This window comes from Tenrec ecaudatus, chromosome 10 (assembly GCF_050624435.1).
Source record: "Tenrec ecaudatus isolate mTenEca1 chromosome 10, mTenEca1.hap1, whole genome shotgun sequence".
Lineage (NCBI taxonomy): Eukaryota > Metazoa > Chordata > Mammalia > Afrosoricida > Tenrecidae > Tenrec > Tenrec ecaudatus.
The window spans coordinates 148,309,242-148,323,692 of NC_134539.1; the positions used below are offsets into that span (position 1 = coordinate 148,309,242).

At 42.1% G+C, this 14,451-nt stretch overlaps 1 protein-coding gene across 1 annotated transcript in view; it reads left to right on the top strand.

Annotated features, from left to right (window-relative positions):
• Positions 1 to 12,634: 12,634 nt before the first annotated feature.
• Positions 12,635 to 14,451, top strand: part of KCNJ16 (potassium inwardly rectifying channel subfamily J member 16) — a 29,679-nt gene continuing 27,862 nt past the window's right edge. The window contains exon 1 of the mRNA XM_075559432.1: positions 12,635 to 13,468. The gene's annotated coding sequence lies outside the window, so the exon portion shown is untranslated. The remainder of the gene's footprint in view (positions 13,469 to 14,451) is intronic.

Sequence of the window (14,451 nt, forward strand, 5' to 3'; positions counted from 1 at the left end):
TCAGAAACATCTTCAACTTTGACTGTGAGTGGGCAAGTTCAAGTGGGTTATCAGGTAGATTTGGAAAGTACAATGAAATTCTGTCTGCAAGCATGTGCAAGTGTTCTTTCACAGAAATTATCATCGTAACCCTTTTGTCTGGTTCAATGTCATGTTCCTCAGAGAAAGCAGATAAGGTAGGAAACATGTAAATTTCATTTTCATCCAATTTTTTTGACAAAGCTGAAGTGTCATTTGGAATGATTGTCTCTTTTCAGACAAATTGAGGCACGTTGTATTCAGTCCACGCAGTGATAAATGTAACTTGTTCAAGATGACAAAGATGTCAATCAAGTAACCTATTTTCTGCAGTTCACTTTTATCGCTAAAAAGTGCTTCAAACTGCGGTCTTGCTTTCCGACTTAAACACATTTTGGGTTGATCACGAAGCTAAAAAACACGTTTTAAAACTTTTCCTCTTGACTACCATCTCACTTCAGTGTGAAATAGAGTATTATTTGGCGCGTCCAACTCGCCGCACAGTTGCCAATACAGTCGACTCTTTAAAGCGCTCGCCTTTACACAACTGACAGAACTTATGACGATTTTCAATACTTCTTGTAACTCTTGTGGCAGCATCTTCACTGCTAATATTTTCCAATGAATCATACAGTGAGCTGCGATAATGTTGGGTGACTCATTCAGTACCAAACGTTGAAATCCAGATCGACATCCTACCATAGCTGGGCTCCATCTGCGCAAACACCACACACCTTTTCCCAAGAGATCTCATGCTCTCTTAGAAATGAACCAACTGTCTCAAATCCACCACATGCACTAGTTGTCATTTCAAGAGCTTTGAAAAAAGGAAACTCAGCTTTAAATTCGCCATCATGAAAATTAGGAGGAAATGGGTAACGAGGGCACGGACACTAATCCACCCAAGGGGAGGATATTGTTTATATTTCCACAGGGAAAGAGGGACCAGACTTCAACCCTGTACCCCAAGGTATGAATGCAACATTCTGACATGGAGTAGGGAACCAGTGGAGAGTTCTGAGCTTAAAAGTAAACAAGCAACCATCTAGCTCAGAAGCAACAAAGCCCACATGGAGGAAGCACACCAGCCTGTGGGATCACAAGGTGTTGAAGGGATCAGGTATAAGGCATCATCAGAACAAAAAGAATCTTACCATAGTGAATGAGGGAGGGAGTGCAGAGTGGAGACCCAAAGCCAATTTGGGGAGGAGACGTGTCAGTCAAGGTGCAAAGTAGCAAGGATTAAAAATACAACTTTCTTCTAGTTCCTAAATGCTTCCCCCCACTCCCCTTACCCCCCACTATCATGATCCGAATTCTACCTTGCAAATCTGGCTAGAGCAGAGGATGTACACTGGTACAGATAGGAACTGGAAACCCAGGGAATTCAGGGTAGATGATCCCTCCAGAACCAGTGGTGTGAGTGGCGATACTGGGAGGGTAGAGGGAGAGTGGGTTGGAAACAGGGAACCAATTGCAAGGATCTACATGTGATCTCCTCTATGGGGGATGGACAGCAGAAAAGTGGGTGAAGGAAGACGGATAGGGCAAGATATGACACAATAAAAATTGATAAATTATCAAGGGCTCATGAAGGAGGGGGGAGCAGGGAGGGAGGGGAAAAATGAGGACCTGATGCTGGGGGCTTAAGTGGAGAGCAAGTGTCTTGAGAATGATGAGGGCAGTGAATGTACAGATGTGCTTTACACAATTGATGTATGGATGGATTGTGATAAGAGTTGTATGAACCCCTAATAAAATGATTTAAAAATATGAATAAATAAAGTTGCCATCCTTAATATACTTCATGTAAACCAGTAACTGTGAACAGTATGCAATGTTGGTAGATTCATCAAGCTGGATGCTAAATACTGGAAATGAAGCAGATTTAATTTCCTGGACCCCCTGATCAAGGATATCAGCAGACATGTCATCTCTTCTTCTGCAGACAGTATCGTTAGATAAGGAAATGGCACTCAATTTTGTAACAAATTTGTCTCTGATCATAACTCAGTGTCTTCAGCTAATGGCAACAGTAAATCCTCAGCAGTGGAGTGAAGTTTCATAGCTCTGGCCATTCTGAGTGCCACCAAATATGAAGCTTCAATGGCTGCTACGTTTTGTTTGTGGGAATTGTCACCAGTGTCAAGTCTGGCTCTCTTAAATCCACCAACTTTGCTTCTAAAATGATTGGTCTCCTTGCCGCCAAAGCTTGAATGCTTGCTATCAAATGGTGTTTTAGTTTGTTCAGCTTCACAACAAATAACACATGCTTCACAACAAGTAACACATTGCAGTTTCTCAATTCCTGCTGTAATTATTGAAGTGAAACCATGCTGTAAAAACATTCTCACTATATTTTCTTTGCTTAACGTTCTTCTCTACGTGATCCATTGTCATGGGATGGTTTGCTAATGAAAATAATATATAACAATAGCTTTAATAATACAAAAGATGATACGTGGCATAGTTCAGTCAATACAGTTCATTAAAGTTTCCCATGATTTAAAATTCTCTGTTGTTTTTGTTTTACATACCTGTTAATATCACAAAGGACAGTATTCACAGCAACCACAACTTAATATAAAAAGCTCAATCAGTATCCATAGTTCCCATGGTACAGATATATATATTTTTGTAGTAGTTGATGATTTTAAAGTACATGATTTTCCATTTACCTAGTAATTATAATTCATGAAGTATCATTTTACCTCCAATATTGCTGCTTTCAACACACTAGCTGCTTTTAACAGAGTAGCTGTTTACAACACAGCAGTTGCTTTCTACACATCTTCCCTCTACACATGTGTGACTGGTTCATATAAGCACATTATGGCACCAACCCTGTCACATACACCTGTATTTGTACGGGGTGTATGTGATGGGATTGACGTGATGATGTCATCATGCTGGGTACTTATATGTGGGCATGTCTGCATGTGGGTGGACCCGCCTGGAGATGGATAAAGGAGTGGTGTCTGGGATCCTAAGACCATAGGGAATATGTGTTTTCTGATGGTTTTAGGTGACCCCTGTGAAAGGGTCATTTGATCCCTAAAGGGGTCATGACCCACAGGTTGAGAACTGCTGGCTTATCTGCAGTTAGTGCTTCTGTTCTGCCCTCTAGCTGATTGCATAGTGTCTGAAGTCTTAGAAGTTTGAAAGCTGCATCCAAACACATTAATTGGCTCTATTCACTGAGAGCAGCAGAGGAAGAACCAGAGTCAGGGTTGAGAGAAAGGTATGGAACATGTAAGAATTACCTCTATGAACTGCTTCCTTTTTTTTTCCCAGGAGTTAAAAAAAATTGCATGGTACCTAACTATTATTACTGAGCATTTGGATCAAAGATTCCATAGAAGAATTCTGATCCAAAGAGAGGAAATGTAGAACAGAATTTTGAATTCTCATGGACTCCAAACTTTCCAGAACTGTGAAGGGGGATAAACCCCTGAAACTGGTACTTCCAGATAATCTTTTAAATGTCACCAAAATTATCCCCAGAGGTCTTCTTAAAATCAACCAACAGCTTAGTTTAACTTTAAAAAGAAAGTGGCTTTAGTGTTATGCTCTTTTAAGGACTAGCTAGCTACATGGGATCTAATAGACACAAGGAACAAAAGGTTTGATAAAGAAGCTTAAGAGGTGGTGAGTTTATGTTGAGGAAGGAAGACTGACTCAGAAAGGGAGACTGGCCATCCTTGCCCAACGTGAAGGATGTAACTGAATTATACACGAGGAAACTTAGCATGGTGTCTGTGTTGCTGTGCATGTACTCAATAACAACCTTTTTAAAGCTTTGAGAGCATATACCCAAAAAGTAGACCAAGAGTACATATTTGGGGGTTAGAATGGGACAAATAAGAATAAAAAATTAGGATAAGTACCATAAAGAACAGTAACTTAAAGTATCTATTTAAAAGCACATTGGGTTAGAGTATAACAGACCCCTCTTCTTTTTCTTCTACTTTTTAGGTTTGTGTCTATGGTGTTAATAGTGTCCATTTTCATACAGAATCAAGTTCTCTACAATGCATTTCACATATGTTCTTGTTACCTTAAGTCTGGGTATTCACAAGTACAGAATAGACTATATCGGCCAGATATACGCCCTTTGTAATCTATAGCTACTGTACTTTGTTAAAGAGCAACCCTATAAGATTTTCAACACAACTTGATAATATACTTGTGCAGGAGCAGTGAGTTATTGAATGTGGCTCTTCTATCCAAAGTCTCTAACTCCAACTAAAGGCCTTTCCTGCATGAGTCTGGTAAGAAGGTGGGGGAAGATACTGTTAAGATTCACCTATGAGTAATTGTCAATGGGGTTCTGTGGCGTGACACCCTGCTGTGTATACAGTGAGCCCTCTGGGAAGCAGGAGGAGGGAACTCATTATGAGTAAGACCCAAGAATGGAGTACACTTTTGAACCTGAGATCCCTGCACACGGAACCAGAAGACAGCTCTAACACCAGAGGAGCATTGGCAGAAGCAGGAACCAGAGCGTGTACTGGAGTGATGGACTGTCCATCCCAAGAAAAAGAACGATGCTTTAGTGCAGGAGGCTGGCTTGTGGAGCAGGGTGCCTCAAGGCATTTATTTGGGAAAGTTGGACTTGCTGACTCAAGGAAATAGAGCCCAGTGTTAGGGCTGAGGCTCAGTGAGTCTCTGGAGTGCCTCTGGGCACTTAGTTCACAGAGCTGAATGCCCTCGGGTTAAGGGTGACATCAGAGGGGTATGCCCCCCCTGAGCAACTTTTAGCAGACCTGACACTGTCAAGTGGCCCAGTAAACAACTACCCTGAGCTTTTCTCACTGGAATTACAATGGGTCAACGTTCTTAATAAACCTTTTAGTCATGAATTTTGCCTATGAGTTTCTGTGGAGCCATTGAGATGTATATTAGAACCGAGAGGTAAAATATAGAACATTAATTAAGTCAGTGTAGTCTGGCTTAGACAGTTAGATACCTTTTATACTGTTGGAAGGAATTAAACTAGCTACTAGTCTATCAATTTTCAATGACTGAAATGTTGTAAAAACTTTCTCAGAGAGAGCGGGAATAAAACATGGCCGACAATTTCAAATGTTGTCAAATAAACTTCCAAGGGTGGGTATGGGATGATGATGATGATGATGATGATGATGATGATGATGATGACGATGACGAAGAAGAAGAAATGAGAGTCCACACTTTTCTCAGAAGAGCAGAAAAACACCAAAACACCATGTAGCAAATGGTAACTTGTTCCTTTCATTCCTATACAAAATATTCAATGATCCTTTAGTTTATGTTGACCATCCTTATGTGGCAAAATAATTGAGGGTGGAAGTATTTTTTTAAATTTATAGCGTTTGAATGCCATTCCTTTCTAGAGGCCTGAGCTGCCTAGCTTTCTGTGATTTTTCCCTACCAACTGAAATCCCAAGGAGTCTTAGTGGCAAGTAGTTAAAGCAATCAGCTGCTTACCATAAAGTCAATGGTATGTCTCATCAGCCACTGTGTAATAAATTCATAAAGATTTTCCGCCTTGGGAGCCTTTGGAATCAACAAGACAGTCGTGCATTTTGACATCATAAAGCCTGGCTAGTAAGCAGGCCACTTTGTCGTTGTTAGGTGCTGTCACGTTGATTCTGACGCATAGCACCCCTATGTACCACACAACAAAACACTGGTCCCCTACCCTGGACCATGCCCACAATCATTGAGAGTCTTCCTCTTTTGTTTGCCCTTACACTTCTCTTGGCATGATACCCTTTTCCTTGACTGGTCTATCTTGATAACATGTTCAAAGTATGTGATAGAAATTCTTACCATCCCAGTTTCTAGAGAGCATTCAGGCTGTACTTCTAAGGCACATTCGTTTGTTCTTTTGGCAGTCCATGACACTTTCAATATTCTTCACCAGCCTCATTCTTCAAAGGCATCCATCCTTCCTCAGTCTTCCTTATTCAAGGTCCATCTTTCACTTGCCTGTGAGATGAGTGAAAATCTCACAGCTGGAGTGAGGCACACCTTAGTCCTCAAACAAATCTCCTTGCTCTTCAACCCTTTAAAAGAGAGCTTGTGCCGCAGATTTACCCATCGCCACAAGTCATTTTATTTCTTGACTGCGGTTTCCATGAGTATTGATTGTGGATTGAAGCAAGATGAAACCCTTGACAACCTCATAGCTTTCTCAGTTTATTCTGAAGTTGCCTATTGGCCCAGTTGTGAGGGTTTTTTGTTTCCTTTACATTGAGCTGTAATCCAGACCGACAGCTGGCATCCTTGATCTCCAACTGCAAACGTTGCAAAGCCTCCAAACTGATCATAAAAGAATATATAAAATTCTCATTTATGTTTCACAAAGAGGAAAGCAAATGACAAATAAAAGACGAAAATAAAGGACCAACTACTTGTGGATTGAGGAAATGTGAAAGCTATGAGGTGTTCTCAGAAATAGTCCTATAACACTGGGAAAACAGAGAGCCAGGTATTGATGCAAGAACTTGTGATTCATGTTTTCTACCACAATTTCTCTGGGGTCTAAGCCAACCAGCATATTCATCTACATATTTCAGACTTCTTAGCCTAAGAGAAATAACAAAATAACATTTATGTTTATTTAAGGTTCTAAATAAAAATGAAGATAAAAGTAAACATCAGTGAGTTAGATTTTATGGACTTGGCCAAGACTGTCTTTTGGTGCACATTTTCCAGTGAATCTAGCAATATTTTCAAGTAGAGAGGTCAGAGACAGAGTTAATTGACTTTTCAATGAGTCAAACTGTTTACAATACTGAAAAAAATTGTATTGATAGGTAGTCTTGAATTTGTATAGTTGAGAAGTTGTACAAGTTGGAAGAATCCAAAATCTGTTAGTATTATGTAATAAAAAATGTGATATGTGACACACACTCTCTATACATTGTCTATATGCATACACTGTATATATAGGGTCCCTCTCACTATCTCTCTCTACTCGCTCTGAGTTAGTGTACCCAGTGACATCTGGGAAAGTTCTCTCTGGTCAAAACTAATATTTTCATTAAAATATTTTCTCTCAAAACTCATTTGTTTTGTGTGATGGCCAATTTAAGAGAATAGCATCTGGCTGTGAAGTTTTGTTTCCTGCTTGGAGGGGGGAATTGCCGTAGAAAATGCTGTGATGTTGGACACAGCTTACAAAGACAGATCTATGGGAAAAACTCAAGTGTACCAGTGTTTTTCTCATTTCAAAAAGTGCCAGAGGTCGTTTGATGACAAACCTCATTCGGGATGTCCATCAACTTCGCAAACACACAAATGTCGACTGTGAGTGCATTTGGAGTTTGTTCCACCAGGTCTGACTGTTAAGCAAGTTTTCTATTTAGAGGTTCTGAAAAGATTATGTAACACTGTGGGAACTGGTTTTCACAATGCACCTACTCACACAGGCATCGCAGTGCACCCGTTTTTGGCAAAAAAGAATTGCATGTTCCTCTAGCCCATGCACTTTACTCACCTGACCTCTCTCCGTGGGACTTCCTTTAATTTATCCCAATGAGAGGGACATGAAAGAACAGAGATCTGACAACATAGAAGAGGCGAAGAAAAAAACACGAGGGAGGTGCTGTCGGCTGTCCAAACAGATGAGTTTTAAAAATGTTTCCAAGAAAAAAAAATGTTTCCAAGAATGGAATTGCAGATTTGACAACTGAATTAATTATAATGGAGATACTTTGAAGATGATAGGATTGTTTTGTAAAAATATTTAATACAGAGCTTTGGAAAAGTATCCATATATCACCAAACTCTTTCAGTTAGTATTGTGTAGTAAATATGTGGAGAGAAATAATAGAGAATGAGAGAGATAGATAGATAGAGAGAGAGAGAAAGAGAAAGAGAGAGAATATAGGCTCAGAGGATGAACTGGGAAAATATTTAAATTATCACACATAGTGGGTTAAGCACCAGTATGAAGTTGCTCTCTCATATTTATTTTGCCACCATATCATCAATTTTTATCTTGAGAGACCAGACCATAAATGACAATGCTATTTTGACATACAAAGAATGGTGCAATGCTTAAGCACTTGACTGCTACCCGAAAGACTGGCTATTCAAGCTCAGCCAAATGTTCCATGGGAGAAACGTAGCAGCTTGTTCTGGAAAGATTCTAACCTGGGCCATCATATAGGACAGTTCTAACCCGCTATATGGGATTGCTATACAAGTTTCAATAGACCCATTGGTTACCTGCCAGAGTGGCGGTTTACAGATGGTGCAAGGATCAGTGTAAGAATCTAAACTACAACCTCTGTAGTCATTGGCCCCAAATGGTCAGGCCAGTCAATGATTACCAACTTCCCCAATGTTTGCCCTTGTCTTCAACTCAGGACCAACCAGAGAAAGTAAAACATGCCCTCCAACCCAATCAAATAGGATGTATTTAGTCTGCTTTCATTTCCCCCATGCCAACCCAAGCCCTCTGAAGCCTTCCCCTTTTTCCACTATTAAACTTTCCCATTCTTCTGCCTCCTTCTGAGTCTCTGCCAAATACAATTGATGTTGGCTGACCCTTTTGCTACAGCAAGCTCTGAATAAATAACTTCTGCTTGTTCTCATTTGGGCTGCCCTTGTTTATTTCCACAATCTTTATTATGATCTCTATATAGAAATCTTTAAATGTCAAGATGAGCCATGCCTGTAGCTTAGAAAATCATTTAGGGCCCCAGGATACCAAAAGTGGTGCCAACTACATTGAATGCCAGAAACAGTATTGGAACTGGTTCAAGCTTGGGTCAAGATTCCTTTGACCTACCTCAAATAAGAGATACTCTGTCATTGGTGTTGTGAGTGCTGTTGGGAGTAGTAGAGTTGATCCCCATGCCTAGTGGCCCTGTGTGACAGAGGAGAATGGTCTGCTTGTGTTTTCTTGGCTGTGCCCTTTCTGGGGCTGGATGGCCTGGCCTTTCTACTGCAGAGCAGCTGGAGAGGTTTGAACCACTGATCTTTTGGTTCCAACACAAAACTCCCTGACTTCAAGTCAATTCCAACTCATACCGACCCTCTCTAGTGTTCCTCGGGCTGTGAATCTTTATGGAAGCAGATAGACCGGTTTATCAGCCCAAGGCTTACTCAACCGTAACAGCTTTTTTTTTTTTTTAAGAAAGGAGTTTTAATTGGATTTGGATTTGAGAAAATCACCTCTTCTTCATTAAAAAAAAATCTACCATAGTAGGAAGGGAACATATTTATAGTTGGAAGGATATATATATATATATATATATATATACATAATGTGATCCACCTTTTGGTCGCCCACAGTGGAATCTTATGCTACCGGGATTCCTTGGCATTTGCATTGTTATTGTTGTGTGTTGTTGAGCAGGTTCTGGCTCATAGCAACTCTTTGAAAGCTAAAGCCAACTGCCCCTAGGTCAATTGTAACAATAAAAAGTAGAATTGCTCCTTAAAGTTCCCTTGGCTGTAAATTTTTACAGGAGCATAAAACCTCATTTTTTTTGCCCATTGACTGGGGTTGAACCACTGACTGGGTCGTTAGCAACTCAGTCCTTGACCCACTTCACCACAGGAGTTCTTTAAAGCCCTAAGACACCCCCCCCCCAAATAATACCCAACATCCTGAGTCAAATATGATTCATAGCAGTCCTGAAGAAAGGTGTACACCTGTCCTCTGGGTATCCACAGCTGTGACTCTTTCTCCTGTAGAGTGGGGGGTGGCTCCGACTGATCACTTTGCATTTAGCAGCCCAACACATAACCACTATGCCACCAGGACTCCTCTGAAGTCCTACTAGGTGGTACATAGCCAATAAACAATAGCTGTTGTATTAGTGTGTCAAAGAAGATCTTTATATTTCCACATGAACAATCCTTTGTACATCTGAGGTGGCATTCCTACACAACATCCAGCAGTAAGACTGGAGGCTTTTGGGAGACTAGTGAGTTTTTCATATTTTACTTGGTGTCAGATAAGTCCTAGTGGCACTGCCAAATAAGCATTGGGCTGGGGGACCACAAGATTAGTGGTTCAAATCCACCAGACACTCCACAGGAGAAAACTGAGGTTGTTTGCTCCCATAAAGGTTTACAAAGCCTTAGAAACCCAGATAGGGGGTTGCTATGTATTAGAATGATTTTTTGTTTGCTTATTTTGTTTTCTCATGTAAGCAGGGGCCCTGGTGACACAAGAAAGAAGCACTTGGCTGCTCACCAAAAGGTTGGTGGTGTGCGCCGACTCAGAAACTTTTCAGGAGATAGACCTGGCGCTCTGCTTCAGTAAAAGTTCCAAGTATGACCATGCTAGGGGCCGACTCTACTCTCTCACATGGGGCCCTTATGAATTGACATAGAATGGATGGCAAATTCTGGCAACAAGATTGGATAGACGTTTGTAAAAGCATGGGCATTGTGTGGCCTAGAAAATGACAGCAATAACCTTGATCCTTCTGGTGATACTAATCTATTCTGGAACTCAAAACCCAAACTCAAGCCCATTGCTGTAAAGTAGATTCTGATTCACAGCAACCCCATAGAACCAAGTAAAATCACTGTTATAAGCTTCCTAAGGTTTCCATCTTTATGGAACCATTTGTCTCTCAGAGATCTGCTGTGGACTTACAGTTCACACCTGAGCACTCAACCTCTGTACCACCAGGATGCCTTTCTGTAAGTCGAAGACTCTTAGACTTGAGATAGTTTTGTGTGAGGCAATCAGAGATGTGCTTTGAACTGGACACTCTAAGAGCTTCTCCTGGTTGAGCAAGTTGCAGACAATAGCTTGGTTAAGGATTCAGAAGCTAAATGGACTCTCTGAAATGCCGGTAATTTCGCACATTTAAAATATGAAATTTAAGAGTCCCAGAAAAGGGAGAAGGTCGCATATTCTCAGATAGCTTACTGGCCATGACTCCCTTTGGTAGCCTCTTACATTTAGAGAGATGATTTGATTGGGCGGAATGCTCCTTTTATAGGAATGACGTATGAGAACTGAATTTCTGAATAAAACAAAGGAAATAGCTCCCTTTATGTGCATGTCTCTTAAGAGGATCACAGATCGAGTTGGCCTTCCCATTCCAAACAAGATATGTCCTTCCTGGAGCTTAGTTCCTGGACCCAAGTGTGGTGTTCCTTACAAAAGACAGCCTCCACGGCTTCTCCTTTCTACTCCGGTGTTCTCCGGATGGCAAGGCTCTTTCTCAGGGCTGTCGCTAGCACACAATTTAGGGACAAATGTTTTGTGGTGTTTTTCAATGTTCTTATCCCACAGGCTATGTAAGAGTCAAGCAGGAACCCAAGAATGGAATAAGTCACCGTGTTGAAATTCCAAAATCAAAAACTGTTTGATTGGTTCCGTGTCCTTGATTAGAAATGAGGGGACTGGGTGGTGATGGGGAAGAGGGAACACCTGGAGAGGTTTCCGACATGCACGTATTCTAATGGATTCTAGAAGAACTTACTAAGACAGCACTCGCAGTGCAGCCTCGCGTGACATGGACTTTCCGTTTCCCCGTGGTGACTATTTGAAGTGTTTTCCATTCCCTTTGCATCTCAAGTTGCTCTCTTTGTCCCCCCTGTCTACCAACCCCCCCTCGAGTTCATGGAAAAATACAACCATAACCTTCTTGCCACCAAGCCTCTAGGCGTGACTACAGCTAGAACATGCCTGCTCTTTCCTCCTGGAACTTGTCCTTGACTCATGTGTCTTCTATTTCTCTGGCTCCTTCCTTTCCATTATTTCCTCTGATGGATATCTGATAATGGTAGACGCTGGTGCCCAAGTATCTCTTGCATTGGATCACTTTGCTTTACTCCACTTGCTTATGCAATGACTTCCTTATTGCCCTCTTTGCTTCGAATCTGGCAATCCTTTCTCACTATCACAATCAGCATCTCACCAATCACAAACTCACTGCTATTCAGTAGATTATGACTTATGGCACCCTTGTAGGATAGGGCCGACCTGCCCCGGTGGATTTACAAGACTGTAACTCTTTATGGGAGTAGGAAACCCCATCTTTCTCCCATGGAACTGCTAATGGTTTTGAACCTCTGGTCTTGTGGTTCGTAGCCCAATTTGTAATCACTGCGCCATCGGGGTTCCTTTACCACATACTGAAGTTAAAACCTGCTTCTGAGATTGTGTCACTTTCTTAATTAAAATTCCTTATTGGGTCCTGAGAGTAGTTACCAGGAGGGACCAGTCCCTGCGGAAGGTTATCATGCTTGGTCAAGCCGAGGGCCAGTGTTGAAGAAGGCTATCAGTTAGATGGATTGACGCAGTGGATACAGGAATGAGCTCAAGCGTGGCAAGGATTGTGACGCAGGTACAAGACCAGGCGGTGTTCCCTTCTGGAGCACACAGGGTCACCGTGAGTCAGAAATGAAGGAATCTGACCCAAACAGAATAGTTCAAATGCCTTCCCCTGAGTTATCAGATACTGCTCACCATTCTAGTGTCTCTTACTGCTCCCATCATAGACTCCATGATCCAGTTTAAAAACATTTGCATTCCCCAACCCCCCTGCTGATTCTCCTTCTGCCTGCAAGACTTAATTGTGATATCACATCTTCCGGGAGAGATGTCATTGAACTCCCACAGTGAAGTTCTTTTCCTGGATGAGGTGAAGCCACACTGAGGAGCTCCCATGTCATAGTGTCCACCTATGGGCCACGACACTGTGCTTCTTAAAGTCCTAATGGGATACTTTAGCTGGATGGGATACATAGTAGGACTGCTGTTCCAGCAAGGTCAGTCCTCACTCTCTTCAAAGGACGGCTGCGATTATCATCAGGCTGCTAGAGGCAGCCCCTTTTAGAAGCCCCGAAGAAAAGATGTTGAGCAAGAGGCTGATTGCCTTAGGTGTAGGATCACATAGTTAGATAGGGTGTGTGTTTGCATAGAAAGCTCTTCACTAGATAACAACAGAGCACCCGCAGGTAAGAAGGCAGGCTGGGAGAAGTTGTTTAAATCCTAGATCTGCTGTCTGTCAGAGGAAAATCCAGCTTCCGGGACAATAGAACGTTTAAAAGCAATTTCTAAGATGTGCATAGATCCTTGTTATCGAATAAATCCACAATGAATTCATCGAAGGACAGAGATGAAGATGGACAAGGAGGAAGGACAGCTATTTTCTCTGCCTTCTTGTTTTCTGTAAGCGACCATGGCAAGACTGTCTTCTATGGGTAGGCATGGGAACGAGTTAAAGAAAGTGCTCATTCACCAGAGTGAAGGCGAGATCCCAGTGGCCTTTGTCCGTGGCAAATGTGTCCGGAAAGGCAAAGAGAGGCGAGATTCTCCTTCGGGTTGTCTGATCTCCATGGCGGTAGGTGCTGCCAGCTTCTGAGCGAGAGGAAACTCAGAGGTAACGAGAAAAGAATCCGGAGCTATTTCTCTGAAGTGCTCTGGCAAGATGGAAAGAGGAAGAAGAAGCTTGGATAGAAACCTCATTCTGTAATCAAGGTAAGAATATTTAGCAGATGACAAAGGGGATCCAAGCCTGAACTCATTGCTTGCTTGCTTAAGTGCTGTTTCTCTTCCAGATGTACCTACCGGTACTCAAGGGCACCTTGCTGGTGTTTTCTCTGGCTTGGGAGTCGTGCTTTATTGCTGTACTTTCTATGGCTGGGAATTGTGTTTGTTTCTCTCTGGCCGAATCTCTGGGGAGTGCTGAGACCAAGCAGATTAAGCATGTGATAGCCATTTATAGATTCGTTTTGGGAAGTACCATGCAGAGAAAGTGCCGAAGAGGGGGTGACTTAGCCAGCTGGCATTACTTATTGACATGGCACAACGAGAAGAGCCTGGTGCATCTTTTATTTCCTGTCGAAAGAGCCATTTACGAAGCTGTCTTGTGTCACCTTTCCCTGGTGACAAACTGATAGCAAATTACTGCCCGCCGTGGACCGGAAACCACGTGCGATGAAAACAGATGGCAATCGATTTGGAATTTATTTTGCAAAAACCATAGGCATAAAAACTGCTCTGGGGAGAATCAATCATGAGCCATCTTCCAGAGCATTGATAGCTGATTAGGCAGAGAAACACTGGGCTTTCTATATTTTAATGGTTTTCTTCATTGTCTTCTTTCGATTTGCGCTCTAAGACTAATAATACCTGATGTGTGCCAGGCCTCCAGGATTGTCAGTCACTAGTCGTCATGGCAGAGCTTGAGAAGCCCACTTATCAAAGTGAAACTTTCAGGACTGGATAGACGTCGAGTCAGTCAGGTCTCTGACCACAGCTCTGTCGTATTGGGGCCCTGGTAGCGCTGTGGTTAAAGCCTTTGGCTGCTACCCAAGGGTCCGGCCGTTTATGGGAGAAAGGTGTGATGGGCTGCAGACAATCTTGGCAGCCCTCGGGGTCATTCTTCTCTGTCATGTAGGATCTCTGCGGTGGAATCCACTCAGCAGCAGCACTTCCCTTTTCTGTTTCCTGTCCTATTT